Here is a 16,918-nt window from a genome sequence, read left to right as displayed (position 1 = left end):
AATTCTATAGATTTATTTAAACATATATATATATTTATTTATTTATTTATTTACTTATATAGCCTATGACACTCCCAGTAACATAAGAATTCCAATGTGCTGTCATACATCTAAATCAGTTGAGCCGTTGAACTGCTACACTGAAATAAACATCATACATACATACGTACACCCTAAATACATTTTAATACTTCTGGGCAGTCATGTAATATGTATAGATTTATTCAGCTGTACCAAACTAATATTTATATTTACTTAGAATATTAAATATTACTAAGTGTATATATATATATATATATATATATATATATATATAACTTGGGGAATACTTGGGGAACTTGGGGAATACCAAGGGGGATTTAGGCCATGGAGAGGTTGCCCGGAGCAAATAATATCCCTAAAACTTATGATGGACTTATATAAAAGACGGAAAAAACTACTAATAATCACGTTCGTCGACTTTAAAAGGGCCTATGATTGTATACACCGACCATCCATGCTGAATATTCTGAGAAACCTGGGCCTTCACCCTAAACTCATAAACATGATAAAATTAACTTTAACCAATACCCAGTCCAGAGTGAAATTCAGAGGTGAACTCTCTCAACCCTTCTACATAAAAACTGGATTGAGGCAAGGAGACGGCCTCTCACCACTACTTTTTAACTGCGCCCTCGAATTTGTCATGAGAAAATGGTATGAAATAAATCCCAAAAATATAAAAATGGGTACTAAGACAAACTCCATCGCACTAAATTGCCTAGGATTTGCAGATGATCTCGCTCTTTTAGCAAATAATATTCAAGAAGCCAAAACACAAATCATGAGCCTTCAAAACCTAGCACAAAAGATAGGGCTTCACATCTCTTTTGAAAAACTGAACTAATGGCTATAGATCCTCTGGTAATAGAGCACATTACGGTAAACAATCAGAAAATTAAAATAGTAAAACAATTTAAATATCTAGGGGAAATAATAACTTATAATTTAAATGAAAAAGTGACATGGCAAAACAGGACAAATAAAATGATTAAATCCCAAAAATTAACTCGGTCAACATATAACAAAAAATGCCTTTCTGCTAAAACAAAACTTAAACATTATAAAACTGTAGTTCAGCCAGAAGTCACCTACGGAAGCGAGACCCTTTTCAAAATCACTCAGAAAAACCGAATTGATAAAATTCTGAAAATAGAGAGGAGAATTGTCAGAACGTGTATCAATAAAAAACACCAAAAAGAAGGCCGATGGTGGATTGTGCCAAGTGAGGTGGTGTATCGAGAAATAGAGCCTGTTACTGATACTATGCGGAAAAAAAGAATCTCTTTTTTTGGTCATCTCATAAGGACACCGGAAACAAGACTGTCAAGAAATATCATTGAAAAGCTCTGGTTCCAAAAGCTAGAAATAGGATGGATCAAAGAAATTAGAGAAGATATGAAAGAATTGGGAATTTCCCTGACCGACCTACAGAATAAAACTGGAAAAATTACAAAGCTAAAAGACAAAAGCATTAGATTTAAACAAAAGACAGAAAAACGACAAAATACAATGAAGAGGGTGTTTATGGATGAAGAAAAGAAAGCAAGATCTGAACGGATGAAGAAATACTGGGCAGTTCGGAAGAGTAAAATAACACGCTTTTCTCAGAAAAGATCCAACTAAAATTGACTTAAGTGGTCCCATGTTGGCCGTAAAAGCATAATAATAATTATATATTTATTTATTGACTTTTTTTTTGTAGCCTACACAACTCCTGGTAATGTAAGGATTCCAACACAGGGTCATCCATCTAAATCGGTTCAGCCATTGAGCTGCTATGGTGGAACAAGCATATATACTCACACACCCTAAATACATTACAATCCATTTTGAGCAGTCGTGTAAAAACTAAATTAGCATATGCTTAAATAATATTTTGTCAACTTTTCATATTTTTAGTGGAGAAAGGTGATCAACCAGAGATTGTTGCAGATTGGCCTTCAAAATAAAAATAATGCTACGGGTTCTTATCAATTGTACAATCCCATTGAAAAACCTTATTAAGGTATAAGATTAAAAAACCCATTTTTATGGATTTTTTAATTTTATACTCGTAATATCAATTTTTTCATTATTTTTAATATTGTTAAATAAGTTTGTTTACTTATATCTTATGGTGGCAATTAGGCAAATCTGTCAAACAAATAACCATTCTTGGTTTTCACTTGCCGCTCTACCTGAACCAGACTATTGAGGTGCTATGTAAGTGTACCTCAATTTTTATTTCTTTATGTGTGGTTCCAATATTTGCTTTTTATGCTGATTGTGGGTACCATCAGTTGGATTCGGCCAATTTTTTATCATAACTGGCGGCCTACGGTTTGCAAGCATACGAGCATTTTGAATTAATTTTATGGAGCATGGTTTGATAAATCATTTAAATTACCCTCTTAATGTTTCAGTCAAGTCCTTTTCGAATGAATGCTTATTTAGTCAGTCTCCAACAGATTTTTCTGTAAACCTACCTGGATAAAAAATGTCTATAGTTTTATTTTTGCATTTTGTATGCATCATTTCAACAGTCTTAACAAATTTATCCGTACACCATATTTTTAACATAATTACTGGTTCAAGGGCCAAAATAAAATTTCACTATGGTACATTGATACATTTCATAAATCCTATCAAGGTATGGTGATTTCCCACTCTATATTAATCATTTCTTTGCTCCAGCAATACAGGAAACAAAGCATCGATAAGAATCTTGTCCTTCAGAACTATTTCCTACTTTAAAAACACTTCTAAAACATTTTTTCTTGCTTTATTGCCTAAACAGGTACAGCTTGAAGTAGTTTGCAAGGATGATTAGTGCCATACATGATATTTGTATAAACAATATACTGTTTTTGGAGAAACATAATAAGAACCAGTGCCACTCAACAATTTACTTATTTCTGGATTATAGATTATCAAGTGCCAAATAAAATCAAAATAAAGATAACAGTAAATATGTAATTTTTTTTATTTTAGCTTGTTGTACTTGGGGATATGTTACACATGAATTTAACAAGATATACAATGATAAAATGTGAGGTGAAAAGAAATTTAATATTTGCCAGGAATTAAAGACAACACTATTAATTCTGTAACCTAATACTTTAACTACTACACTAAACTGGTAAGAGGGGACATCTGTCCCTGAGGGCAGCATCTGGGGATGTCAAATCAATGTTACATAACTTCAGAATGGAATGTTTTCCCTGCTTAAATGCACTTGCGGTTTCATTTTGAAATTAATGTTTGTCCATTCGTAGGTTAACATATGGAACAAATTTCAAAATATACTCATTCAAAACATAATGAATAACAATAATTAAGTTCCAAAATGAATCACGATGGAACTTGATCTGTTATTAATTTTATATTTATATTTTTTACTGAAATTCAATAAAATGAAATGAGCGCAACAGAAAAAAATTAAGTTGAGCAAAAGGAAGACCCAAGACGAAGAATATGTGAATTCAAGCAAAGTTCTGACAGTTTTTGAAAAAGAGGAAAAAAATTATTAATTATTGACATCAAAATCAATAGGGGATGTAATGAGAAACACGTCTCTTGTTCTACTAAAAGCCTTGGAAGAGAGAGGTAGAGTAATGAGATTGATTCAAAAATGCCAGATTTAGATAAAATGGAATACCAATGTTCATCAGAAGATTCTGAAGAAGATTTGGATGATGATTTACCTGATCCGGTTCAACAAGACAAGTCAAAATATACTAAAATTGTAGATGATGTGATTCACCTTCAAAATTTTGAATATATGAAGTTTAACCAGGCATCAGGAAAAGCAATCATGTCAGATACACTTAGCATAGAAATAGTACAAAGAGGGTAAATTTATTTTCAAAATAGTGCTGGGCCTTTTACACAAATCAGTGATTTTGTCACGATTTACAAAAAAATTACAAAAAGGAGGTATGGTGAGTTGATCTTCATCGGTACATTCCTCTGTGAAGGGTGCAGCATTTTGTTTTTTGTATCTGCATTTCCCATCAAAAGATGCAGTCAGTAACTGTTCTTCTCTGGAAACTGAAAATGGTTTAAATAATTGAAAAAAAAACAGACAAAATTATTGAAAATGAGAATTCTCAAAGGTATTAAAATTCTTTCACAACGTGAAAATAAGACTGATAAAAAAAGGTTTAATAGTTGCACAGCTTCAAAATCACTTGCTTCACAGCTTAAAAATCATTGTTAAAGAGAAAAAGAAATGTTGACAAGTATTTAAAAGGTGTAACCCTGCATAGAATATTTAGCCAAACAAAATTTGGCCATAAGAGACTGCAGAAAAAGAAACTATCACTGAAACTGAAAAACAGGAGTGACTGAAACACTGGAAATTTTATAGAACTTCTGAAGCTTGTTGAAGAGTTTGACCATGACCTTTTACACGTAGAGCAAGCTTGAAAAAACTGAAATCAGTTTTGATTTTCTTTTACATACAAATGTACGCAACTAATGAAAGTAGCTTGAAGCAGAGATGCATTTTTATGGGGAGGTTGGATGGCTTGGAAATGTTCAGTGAAATAATGGCCTGGTGAATGCTACTCAACACAAGGGCTGATGTTAAGATTTCGACACCAGCAGAGCTACACTTCATCGTGTAGTTTGGGGATGATATATTTCCAAATCTGGAAGCCGGTCTTCAGGTCTTACTGACTGTTACAACATCCAGTGCCAGTTGTAAAAGGTTAAAGTTAAAACTTATCCTGCCTACCTGAGATCATCAGCGGGACAAAAAAGTTTTCAGCCTTGGCTTTGCTGAGTGTGAAGCGGGAGGTTACCGACAATAGCATAAATTTGAGAAACTAATCAATAAATTTGCAGTAGTTGAGACAAGGGGCATGTTTATTTGAAGTTATGTAATTATATCTAAAGTATTACATCAAACTACTTCCTTTACTTTATTTTAATTTATCAGGTTATGACATCCAAAATAATGTTTTATGTTTTCATAGTGTCATATTTGACTAATATTTTATATAATATAAAATAATTTATATATTATAAAATAATTTATATATTAAAACAATTATATAATAGCATTCATAATTCTGGTTTAATTTTTCATAGCAGGTGATTAATTGAAAAGTTACCGCATTTATTATTCAACAGCTATCAGTCCCATCGTATTTTTATTTTCAGACATGTAAAACATTCTCGATGGGAACCTTTTTAAAATTATTTTCAAACAGGTGGAATCCATCCTTTCCGCTACACCTACCTCAACATAAAAATCTTAAATGGCAATAGTTACATTTAATTGCATTAATTGACAACCCAAAAAAAATGATGAACTTTGGTGAAAAGGAAATTAAAATCTGCCCAACCTTTCGCTTGGAAACTCAGAAACAATTAGCCGTAGAATGATGAAATTTTTGATTTACAACTGTTGTAACATCTAGTTGTTCACCTCTCCTTTTGATTGCAATCAACTAAATCAAACGTGTCCAAAAAATCCTAAACATTTGGATTTTGATCTTTTTCTAAAAAAAGCCCTCATTGAGAACTTTTCAACGATACATAATAAGTGGTACTTGTTTGTTTTCATCGGTTCTAGAGTTATAGCCAAATAAAGTTTTAATTAATAAAATATTTGGATCTTACAAGCGAAAGGCACATCGTTTCGAATCCGACTTCATGTTCATATATTTATTTTTTTCTAATTTAAATATATTGATTTATTAATAATTATTAACCTCAGATTGTAGAAGTTCTACAAAAAATAATAATTCAATAATAACAATAAAAAATAAGAATATGAAAAAATCAGAAGTTATTAGTGAAATAAAATGTTGTATACTTTCCGGGTTTAATTCAAAATTTTTTTGTGGAGATTAATAATTAATTATTAATAAATCAATATAAGGCATATTATTAAATGAAATTTTTATATAATAAAGGGATAATTCAGTTTTCATTGTTTAGATTTCAAATTCTAAATCTAGAAAGATTGTAGTCGCAAACATGAATAAAACTAGAATTGATAATAAAAATGGGTTTAATTCAAAAGAAATAATGAATAAGCTTTTGTTTTTATAAAATTATTTTATTTACGGTCTCTAAACAAAGTAGACACTAGTTTTTTTTTTTTTGGCAGCCAAGTGACAACACTGCAAAGTTACATAAACATATGGTTATATGAACAGCTGATTTATATTAGGTATTAATATTTTTAGCTTATTGTTGCCGTATTAGACGTTAGCAAACTTTCGTGAAATGGGTTTTTCTTGTGCGTTACAAAAATGAGTGATACTAATTATGAGCAACCGTTGTGCAATTAAGTTTTGTGTTAAACTCTGTGAGACTGCTACTGAAACTTTTTCAAAATTAAAACGGGCGTATGGAAATGATGCTCTGTCACAAGCTCAAGTTTTTAAGTGGTTTAAAGCACTATTAAACATATTTGTGCGTATAATCACCTACACGTACGTATATAAACTATTAATACGTATAATCGCCTCCATTGTTGAAGAATTTAGCAAATATATAGCGATCTATTAAGTATTCCGATCATTTTACATATTCTCCATACAACATTCATAAAATATGTATTTAACATTAGTTATAAGAGGGTATTCATAAAATATGTATTTAACATAAGTTATAAGAGGGTAGCTTACTTAAGTTATGTAAGTTCGGTTAGGTTATGTTGATACAGCTGATTTGGAAAGTCGAGAGTTACAGCGTTCAAGTCCTAGTAAAGCCAGTTATTTTTACACGCATTTGAATACTAGATCGTGGATACCGGTGTTCTTTGGTGGTTGGGTTTCAATTAACCACACATCTCAGGAATGGTCGAACTGAGACTGTACAAGACTACACTTCATTTACTCTTATGCGTATCATCCTTTGAAGTATTATCTGAACGGTAATTACCGGAGGCTAAACAGGAAAAAGAAAGGCATGGCATTTTCACACACGCTACAAATGATTCATCTCATCCTCTGAAGCAATACCTAACGGTTGATCCGGAGGTTAAACAAGAGAAAACAAAAGGTTATGTTGATATAATATATAACCTAGTCGGAGGCGACTAGGTACTAACATGTACTAATGAACGCTCGTTTTCCACAATAGTCAAAACGATTGCTCGCGCGCGCGCGCGCGCGCACACACACACACACACACATATATATATATATATATATATTTTTTTTTTTAATTTGAATTCAAAACTTTTCGGGATTGCAGAGAAAGGCGCTACTACCCGCCCCGTAGATTTGATAAACTGTTGGCTATGTTATTTAGCTAATCATGCAGGTGAATTTTAAAAGTTGCATTCATTGTACAATTGTAAGTTATCACGCTTAATAAAAAATATTTTAAAAAATCAAAATAAATTTTTGTTGCAAAAAAAATTAATAATAAATATGACCACCTAACATAAAAACCGACCGTTTTGATCTGCAAAACACATCAATGTAAGTTTAAAAAAAGCGATAAAATATTTTTAAAGTATTTCATGTAACAATAAAGGCCATTTTACCTTTTTAAAATATATAGCTAATTTATTAATCATCAAATGCAGACACAGATAAAAGATTTTATTATTAACAGAAATCTAAATTTTTTTTAAAAACAAAAAACAGAATTTAAATAAAATATTGACACCCGAAATAATTAATAAGTAGCAATTATTAGAGGACATTTAAATAGAAATTAAATACAAAAAATTTAGTCTACAAAAGAATCGGAAACCTCTCTTTTAGTGTATACTAAAAGAGAAATGTATAACTTACTTGAAAGCAAATTATTTTTATTATGTATAAAGTAATCTATATATAAATTTTATAAGAATTTTAAAAGAACTTACCTGGTTTAAATGTTGAATTCTTTTCTGAACGGTCGTTTAGATTCGTTTAAAATATTCCTAAATATTAATAATGTTCGCCAAATACAAATAATCAAGTAAACAAAGTTTGATACGGCTTTAATAACGACGCTACAAATCGTAAAGAAATATTATTTGGTGTATTTGACAACTTTAATCGTTAATAACAGTAATACTAATTTAACAAATTATCAGAAAGAAAAGATTAGATTATATATATATAAGTTTGGTTTATTTTCTCTACATTGCTTTATGTAATGGAACAGGTAATAATATTATAAACAGATATAATTTTTCATCAACGTAACACATTTTGACACACGTAGTTCTTTTTTGTTGACGAATTATGGCGCGAACCGATGGAAGGACGAGACTGGGAACATTCTAGAAATTTTGCTATCTTGTCCCATTCACGTGCACACTCCCTCACAATCATCACTACGTACAAAGTTATCACAGGAAGTAAATTTTGTTCAGAGCCATCTTTTTATTTTACTAATGTTAGTTTTTTATGTATTATTACTTCCTTATATTAATAATACAGATTACTGAATTCATTAGTTTTAATTTTCGAGTTAATAGTTTTTAATTCCTTGTACGAAGTAAAGAAAGTATATTATGATCGTGAAAAATTTTCAGATTTCAGTGGAAATATCCGTTTTGACCATCCCTGAATCCATTTTTACTAGTTTTGGCGTGACGTCTGTTTGTATGTATCTCGCATAACTCAAAAACGATTAGCTTTAGATTATTGTCATTTTTTATTTAGGACTGTTGTAACATCTAGTTGTACACTATCCCTTTTGATTGCAATCGACTGAACAAAAAGTGCCGAAAATCCAAAAAATTGGGAGTAATAAGCCCTCACTGAGAGCTTTTCAACGATATATCATAAGTATATATATATTTCACTTATTTTATATTATGGACGATAACTGCCGTAATTTTGCGCCAATCACTTTCAAATTGATACATAAAATATAACTGCCCAAAATCTCGATCGAGTTCGTTAATGGGAAAAATCGGACTATGGAAGTGGAAATGGGGTGGGTTTTTCGAAAAAACAAAACATCGCTATAACTTTCTTATTAAGTTAAATATTGAACTTCTGTTCAAGTTCATTTAAGGGCCTAAAATATATGTAAGTAAAGTTTTTTGATATCACCAACGATTGGCCCATGGGGTGGAAAAAATGGGGTTTTGAAGACAAAAATCATACCTCCCTTAATAGGCACAATTATCGAATCGGTTTAAAGTGATCGTTATTCCTCTAAACATTACCTAAAACTTTTGTCCGAAACAATTTTTGATATGACCAACCCTTACGGCAAGGGACGACCAAAATATTGCTGGAATTGTAAGATGGGCTAAAATTGTCGTACGCTAAACATGTGAAACTTTTTTTCACATGCAAATTATTTTTGTATGGAGTAAATATGAAGTTTTTCTTAACATTAAGGTGGAAATCTTTTTTATCCCCTATTTAGCACCGGTGAAATCTACCTTCGCCTTCCGGCTTGCCGAAAGAGTTTTTTTTTTATATTATAACACTTTTAAACTACTTTCAATATAATTTATTATAAACGTATTTTTTAATTGTAATCAAAATTAAAAAAAAAAAAATTGCTTTAAACTTTTATTTTATTTTAGAATTACATTATTTTAAATTAATTTTTTTTGTGGTTTTCCGAGAAAAATAAATTACGATTATAAAAAAAAGTAATCAAGTATACTAAGTGTAATCGGCCTCCGTGACGCGAGTGGTAGCGTCTCGGCCTTTCATCCGGAGATCCCGGGTTCGAATCCCGGTCAGGCATGCCATTTTCACACACGCTACAAATCATTCATCCTATTCTCTGAAAGTAATACCTAACGGTGATCCCGGAGGTTAAAAAAAAAAAAAAAGTAATAATAACTATGTTTCTTTCCAAACCGTTAACTGCCATCCTTATTTTATTATTAAAGAGAAAAAAATAACTGGATATTAATATTGTCAATTGATATTAATAAATTATTTAAAATAAAATAGATTATGAATATTTGTTTTTATAATACGTGATGAAGATAAAAGTTCGTTGCCGCCCTGTCTCATCAACGTTTTTGTTGCTGTACACAGTTATGTAACCGTTCCTCACTCCAGTCACGTACATTCAAGTTTAACAGTCTTATCGCTTTTATATATCCCTTTACCCAGTGGCAGGAAATAAAGTCAAAAATATAAAATAAAACAGCTTAAAGTTTTGAATTTCTTGTCGGGTTAAGAATTATTTTTATGTGCAAATTAAGATGAATATTAAAAAAAAAACGTTAATTCAAAGAGCCGAACCCAGTACCTTCAGTTTTTTTTTAATCCGGTTAATCTTTTTCTGTTTTTTCTGACCCATTTCTGAGGTCCTATTTCCTAGATGTAACCGGGTATCGAATCTGGAACTTTTAGTCTAGCAGGTAAAGCTACCTCTTTAATAACACGGAATCATGTTACATCTAAAAAAGATTAATACTGTTTTTTTTAATTCCTGATTTGAAATTAAAAAAATATAGTAATACGTAATAACAAAATTGTATTGCACTATATATTGAACTTGATTACGTATATAAAATGATTATTACATGTAATTAAATAATAAGTAAGAATCTCGTTATAACCCCTTTGTGTACGGTTGGCTGTTCTCCATTTATAGTTTTAAGTGAAAATTTATTCTCTTTAATATTTTATCTAATTATAAGTTCGGCAACATTGATAGTAAATTTTTAAATCAATTTAATATTAGACGACGTGTAATGATGGATGATCTAATGTTAAAAAATTTTCATGATGAATGAAACAGTTTGCGAACCAAATTTTAGATTGAATAATTTTTTGTCGTTTAAAATAGTCTATCGATGACGTCATTCCGGAGTGGGGAGACGATGAGAAGCATTATGTGTTGTGTAACTAAAGAAATTCACCGAGATGTTTTGTCTTGTAGTTAGTTATTGGCGGGAATTATCGGTAGATAGGCGACTGAATACGTAGTGGAATTAATGCCTCCAGTTAACATTGTTGCTTAACCTAACATGTAACGTCATCCAAATTTCATCTTTTTATTGAGATATTCCTTATTACTGATTTAAGGTGAGTTTTATTTATTTTGTTAATATTATTACAATTTTTTAAACCATAATTGGCAGTTGTTTTATTCTGTGTATGTATTACCCAAATTATTTATTAGATTAAAAATGTTAGATTCCAGTTAACGCCGATTGATTTTTACAAAATAAATTAATAAATTTAATAATAATAAATAAATAAAGAGAAACAAGTTATATGGTTTTATTTTAGGTTATTTGGCCATTAACGGTGTATATATTTAACTAAACTGATATAAGCAAAGGGTATTTCGTGAGTGATATATTAGATAGCTCCTGGGTTCGACACCCAAAATAGCTTACCGTTTCTTCACCGATCTTAGTTAATGTCGTTAAATATTCATAAATGAATGTATTCTCGGGAATAACACAAAAATTTGAAAAAAATAATTTTTGATAGGAAAGAAAGCTACAAATAATCATTTTAATAAATTCGTAAAAATATTTTTAGAAATCTATCGGCGTATTTTTTATTTAACATATATATTTAACAATAATTAATCGTAAGAAAAGAAAAAAACATCGGTAGCGAGTTTGTAGAAGGCGACCGATATTTATAATTTATGTGAGGTTCTGAGTTCGACCCCGGGTAATTGTCATATATCTTAATAATGAAGCGTACATAGTATTTAAAGCAGAAATTATTCGTAAAAAGTGTACGACATATATACAACAAACAGTCATTACAAATTTTTATATTTAACATTTCCCGTGTTTACTTTATATTTTTTAAGCTAACAATTTATGAAGTAACATAATTTAACGATGTACTCGTATTTTCGAAATAAAATTCTATACGCGTAATTTTTTATTACTACAAACGACGTTGTAACTTTTCTTCTCGTCGGGAAAAATCTTTGGATCAGAGGTTAAATTTTACGTAAATTTTTCATTTACAGTTACCGTTTTTTTGTTATAATTCCAACGAGAAATTTTTTAAAGCTTTTTCACGAACGGGATGGCATTAATAAATTTAAAAAGTGTCGAAAACCTTAACGGTCAATTTTTTTATTACAAAGTTTTTGTAAAAATGCACTTTGAGTGAGAAAATTGAAAAAATACAAACATGTTTAAGTAGCCCACCGCATACAGCGAGAGAGATTGACGGAGGGGGAGAGTGAGAGAGTGACTGGGAGAGAGAGGGGTCGAGTGAGAGAGCGAGGGTGATGGAGAGAAATTGAGAGAGGGTTTGGTAGGGGGATCAATGATGGAGAGGAAGCGAGACAGAGGGTCTCTCTCTCTCTCTCTCTCTCTTACTTCTCTTCTCTTCTAATACTATTCTTAATACGGAGTGGTATATAATCGCAGCTCTAACATTGTGACTACAACAGGTGCCATGTTGCCAATTAACCTGAGTTTTCCTTCCCCCCTGGCCCTTTGGCAGCCAAGATCGGCATCAGTTAATTTACTGCGTTGCGTTTGAGTTATTCAACACATAGAACACATCTTCCAAGCTAACCAGTAAGGAAGATGAATGAAAAAAATAATTTTTAATATTTTTGTAAAATTTTTATTATTTATTTTTTTTTTAAATTTAATAATGAATCATATTATTATTTTACTATTATTTATATTTATATATTAAAAAAAAAAAATCGTGTTAAATTCTTTGTTTGACAATAAGGTCAATGAACTTTGATATTTATCGATTATGTATTAGTGTTAAAAACTTAAAAATCATACTTGATAACTTTTTTGTTTATTTTAATTTTTTTTATGTTGTTATAATACAATTAGTAAAATAATCACTGATTTTATACATACGACTCTCGGTTAACCGGATTACATATTTTATTTATCCGTAAAATTTACATAAACTATTGCTTGTTTAAGTACTCGAATTATCAGAGATTTTCTTGTTACAAAATTGTGATTCAAATTAAATATAATCTGAGATTAATGTTTATTAAAACGTCGATTATTCGAACCTCCATATCTCAAACATTTTTCGACTAATTGCGGGGCCTTTTATCCGGAGGTCCCGGGTTCGAATTCCGATGAGGCATGGCATTTTCACACGCTACAAAATTGCCATCTCATCTCATCCTGTGATGCAATACATAACGGTTGGCGCTGTGGAAATGAAAAAAATTGTAGATACTGTGTATGTTGTCAATACGAGTAAAATAAATTAATAAAAAAAAAAGCTGGTTATTTAGTGTAACATAACTTATATAAATCATACTGCATCATCTGCGGAACTGCTCGGCGACGGCTGTCTACAATCCCGTTGCTACGAGTGGTACCCCCACCCTTCACAACAGCTGTGTTGAAGGTTAAACTGCATAAAGCAATTTTAACAGTATAATAATTAACGAATTTATAATACTGACTAAAATAGAGTCTTTCGGTTCATTTTTTTTTCTCACACCACCCGGCATTTTTATTTTTTTTTATCATTTTTATTTATTTATTTTGTATTTTAAATACACGTATAAGCAGCACGGATGTAAGTCAATAATATCGAAACTTAGTTCTTCAATATCCTTTTTTGTTTTTTTTTAATTAGCTCTAAATAAATAAATTTAACTGTATGGAGACTAAATTGATTCTAGGCGAAATATTTTATAAATATTATAAATGCGATTGTTTTGAAAAGGATTATGTTGTGATAGTCGAACCCAGGATCTTCAACTTAGATTTTTTTTAATATTGATACTCGGATATACATTACGAATTGAACTACTTACTATCCAAACCGGGAATTGAACCCGCATATCTCTCGATTTTTTAAATATTGTTTTTTTATCGTTAATAAACAGTATTTTTGAATGAAACTGTTAAATAAAGTAAAACAATGTTTTGGGGGAAGATCAAGTCTATTCTTTAACGTTATGTAATATTTATTTTAACGTTAAGTATGTGATTTTGTGCGGAAACGAAGAATCGAAATCGCGACTTTCTATTTGTCAGTCTTTTTTTTTTTTTAAACTGAGAATCGAACCTCCAGATTTTCATTATTTAAATCCTTTTTCTTTCGTTTTTAATCTTTTTACGAACTTATTTTTAAAGAAACTTACATCAGAAAAATTCAACTCTGTGGTAATCAAATTGAGCTTAAATTTATTTTTTTTTTATAACGATTATGCGTGCAATTGATAACATCTCTATAATCGAATCTAGAATTTAATTTTTTTTTTAACGCATAAAACTCCCTACAAGTATTACATATATGGAGTGATTCCCGAGCTGTAACCGTACCCTAAAAATTAAATATAAATTTAATACAAAAATTTAATCTTCTTTAAAAAAAATTCCAAATTTTTTTTTTAATACAGGACGTTTAAGAAATTATAACGAAACGAACTGGAAATTATATGAGGCTTTAACTCGACCAGTACAAAAACCTAACTTGTTCTGCTCGCGGAAACGATAATACTATTTTAATTCAATAATTTATTGTTATTAAATATTCACCATAATATTAGGTTGGTGGTTGTGTGTAGAAGTACCGTATTTCAATTCTAAAGCGAATTAAAATTTAAAGCCTGACAGGGATATGAACCCGGAACCTTTCGGATAAAAAGGGAAGACATTACTACTACACCTCGGCGACTGGCGAGGTGATTAGTTGATACGTGCTGAAGTATTAATTACCTGTGACTTTCAGTATAGTCAGTTTCACTATTGCGTTACCGAGGTGACAAATCGATTACAAAAATGCAGTGAGACGCGAAAAATTATAAGTTACTTTGTAATATCTAAGTATAATTTTTGAGATAAATCCATACTAAATGTGTGTTTGCACGTTTGTGTTCGCGCGCTTTTTTGTATTATAGACGGGCTGGGCTCTACTGTGAAATACGGTAGTCGGCTTGCTGAGATAAATTTAGAAATAATCCTTTTATATCATAACCCCCTTATGTACTCATTAATATTTCTTATCTATATTAAAATAAATGATCCTGTTTTTTTTTTTTTTGTTTTTTTTTCTCTGTGATTAGTTACTAAAGACGATATGGTCTAAGTTATTGTAAAATTGTGTTCAGATCCTGACAGGGAATCGAACCCGACACCATTGGTGTAGCAGGCATGCATCATGCTACTTTATGTGACACTAAAGTGGTGACGTAACATTTTAATTTTTATTTACGCTATTACGTTTTTTTATAAACTTTTTTTTATATTAAAAGAAAATAGCAATATTTAGTAAAAAAGATGAACGGGCGCTCTCTAGTTTTTTTTTTTTAATTAAAATAAAATATGCGTGAGTATAAATTATATCTGTAAATTGAATATCAGGTAAAACGAAATAACTGAAAACCTTAACATTACAGTTTAACGTTGGTTACGTTCCTTTCTTAACTTTGTATACATAGGTTTAAGCGAAAATTTGGTTTCAATTATTATTTTGTAAAATTAAAAGTTTTCAAATTAATGCTATACTGTCGGTTGTTATTATGAGAGGAGAAACAGTACAGTGTAGGCAATACATTTTAGTTGGCGCGCTAATTTTCATCATTTATTTTGCAGGTTTGTTGTTCGGACGTTGTTTGAATCGACAGAGAAATAACGTGCGTGGCAGAGAACAAAAACTTATGGAATCTAACCGACATTACAGATGGCGATTCAGTTCAATTTGGATCCTCGTGTCTGCGGTCATTCTTGTTTAACTATTTCTTATACGTTGTTTATTTTGTTTTGGGTGTTTAATGACCCTCATTATTGATGGAGGTAAGTTTTTTTATATTAATATTATTTTAATATAGCTTAAAATAAGTGTTATTATTTTTGTTTTCTTATCACGTACTGCATTTTCTATTTATAAGACCGGCTACATAGTATCCCAAAAATAAGCAAAAGTTACACGCTTCTTTATAAATTTTAGGTTAATAGGCCGATAAATAATTTACCAAATAAAATAGAAAAAAGAATTATTGATTTATAAATTACAAACTGTTTTCGGACATATGTTTGTACGAACCCTTCTTCTTAATTTCAAGCTCTAAAATCTGTTCCCAAATTATTTCTCTTTCCTCCTAAATCATCTTATGTATGTATACATATATATTTAATTACACAAATTAAAATATAAAGTGTATAGTTTACATTTTATAAAATTATCTTTTTAAAAACATCATTTATGATAAAATAATTTCTTCACTAAAAGTCTATTTAAAGTTTGTAAATTCGATGCGACGATCAACTTGAACGTTTAAAAAATTTAGACGGGATTACTAGATATAAAATGATCGACAAATCTTGATTTAATTTAATTATATCGAACGTCTATATAAGAAATATAATAGGGATATTAACTTTGTTATTCAACAGAAATACACACACACGTACGCACATTTACGGTTGTATTTGAATTGTTGTACCATCGCCTGACCAGTACTGTACGTGGGTAGCCAATCAGAGTGAAGTTAGCCACCTGCTGCATTTGTTTCATCCCCCCTCTCACCCCGCACCGCCAACACAGTAGTCAGACTGACAGTTGTTGTTACTAATGCGTCATCCCAAAAAAATTAAACAAAAAAATAATTACCTCTGAGAGCGTATGAACCATACAATTTATAAATTATTGTTTTATTTTATCATTGCCTATCGAACTATTGTTTTTCTATTAAAGCATTTATTACTATAAAGAATTTACTTATTACATTTATTTTATTTATATTTAATTTTTTTTATTGAACACTTCGCTTTTATTATAATCTGAATTTTTTTAAATCTAGCACAAATTATGTATTTCAGTAAATAAATTTGTACCTTCAAAACTAGATTTAACTAACATACAATCTAGTTTTGAAGGTACAAATTTATTTAAAAGAGGTTGTTGATGAAGCTTTCTATTATTTAATAAAATCTAATGTTACAGCTTGATAAAACTATATGTGTATATGTCTTTATCAGTAATGCAATAGTTCGCACGCACGCACACCCGCGCGCGCAAATGAAGAAATCCGT

At 30.4% G+C, this 16,918-nt stretch overlaps 1 protein-coding gene across 4 annotated transcripts in view; it reads left to right on the top strand.

Annotated features, from left to right (window-relative positions):
• The first annotated feature begins 6,237 nt into the window (after nucleotides 1-6,237).
• The window catches only part of LOC142333924 (uncharacterized), a 72,029-nt gene continuing 61,348 nt past the window's right edge, over nucleotides 6,238-16,918 (top strand). For 3 of the 4 annotated variants that reach the window (XR_012758750.1, XM_075381545.1, XM_075381542.1), the window contains exons 1-2: nucleotides 10,882-10,991; nucleotides 15,479-15,679. The gene's annotated coding sequence lies outside the window, so the exon portion shown is untranslated. Of the gene's footprint in view, nucleotides 6,451-10,881; nucleotides 10,992-15,478; nucleotides 15,680-16,918 lie in introns of those variants that run through there. The other variant, XM_075381544.1, reaches the window with a different exon arrangement.

The sequence above is a fragment of the Lycorma delicatula genome, chromosome 13 (assembly GCF_047948215.1).
Source record: "Lycorma delicatula isolate Av1 chromosome 13, ASM4794821v1, whole genome shotgun sequence".
Taxonomy (NCBI): Eukaryota; Metazoa; Arthropoda; class Insecta; order Hemiptera; family Fulgoridae; genus Lycorma; species Lycorma delicatula.
Note: the sequence above shows the minus strand (reverse complement) of the source record. Positions and strands in the feature narration are given on the sequence as shown.